The following is a 1,264-nucleotide window of genomic DNA, read 5'->3' as shown; positions in this document are numbered from 1 at the left end:
ATTAAATATACATTAATATTTATTAGTGCTTTGGAGTCCATTCATTTTTTCACCAGGGCTAAAAATTTTGCCTGGTTTCTTAAAAATTTGCAGGTCCTTAGGCACTGTTCCCCAGTGCTTAATGGCTGTATCCCGGTAGTTATTTTGAAAAGCAAATTGCCTCAGTCCCTTCAGTAAAATTTTAAGAGCCATTTATTCTGTATTCTCTTCTTCCTTAATTAGTTTAATAAAGTTTTAGATATTTAGCTAATACTTTACAGGAAGAGAAGTATTTCTAAATTCCCTAGTCCTAGAAAATGGTAGCCACACTAAATAGGTCAAGTCTGTATTGTTTAGGGAACAAGGAGACTTTTGTTGTTGTTTTTTAGAGGAGTGATCCTTGTGAGAGTAGGGCTGTGGATACAGGTGACTAAATTGCGACCCAGGACAACTTCCATTCCTACCAGGACGTTGCAGTCAATTGTGTAACAATGAAGGCATTCTGTCTAAGGATTTAAGGCTCCAATAAGTTTTTCAAAGCCACACTTTGTTTTGTATTTCATCAGAGAGAGGTTTCTCTGGGTACTTCAAAAGATAATGATGTTTGAATAGCTCTTAGAAAGCTGCCAGAGTTTTCCTTAGAGATCCTCTCTACAGTAGCTTTACTATTTCTTAAAAATACGACTCTCACTCCGATTTCAATCAACGTTAAGTACTGGGTCATTACAGAATTCAGCGTACTTTCAAAGGCAGGCTGCCCGCTGTTAACGAGAACCCAAGCTGCGCATTTGGCAGCTTGGGCCGGCGTTTTCGTCACCGATCTCCACTTCGTCACTTGCGTCCTTCGGAACCACCCTCAGGACAAAGGGTGGTAGGTGGAGGTCGGGAAGGGTCCAGGCAAGGGCTGCCGTTAAGAGGAGGCTATCTGTGTGGCCTCGTTTCAGGTTACTGGGTTTCAGTGTCAAGCTAGGTTTTCTCCTCGTCTCCCGTGAACCTCCGGTTTGAGATCACAGAGACGCCCGGGTGGCTCACAGGAGCCAGCAAGGAAGTTTTCCCAGGGTCAGGACTCAGGAATTTCACCCGCAGGAACCAACGCCAAGGGGGTAACAGAGACTCCAACCTCACTGCACAGCCTGCACAGGGAAGAGCTTTGGCGGTGACACTCCAGGCTACGCCTCTGCTGCCAGCCAATGCGAATAGGGGGCCGCTTTGGGGCCTGCGCTCATTGGGTCGTGCTGGCTCCGCCCCAGGGTGAAGCAACGCTACCGGCCGGTTAATAAACTCC

Source organism: Bubalus kerabau, chromosome 6 (genome assembly GCF_029407905.1).
Source record: "Bubalus kerabau isolate K-KA32 ecotype Philippines breed swamp buffalo chromosome 6, PCC_UOA_SB_1v2, whole genome shotgun sequence".
In the NCBI taxonomy this organism is placed as follows: Eukaryota; Metazoa; Chordata; class Mammalia; order Artiodactyla; family Bovidae; genus Bubalus; species Bubalus kerabau.
Note: the sequence above shows the minus strand (reverse complement) of the source record.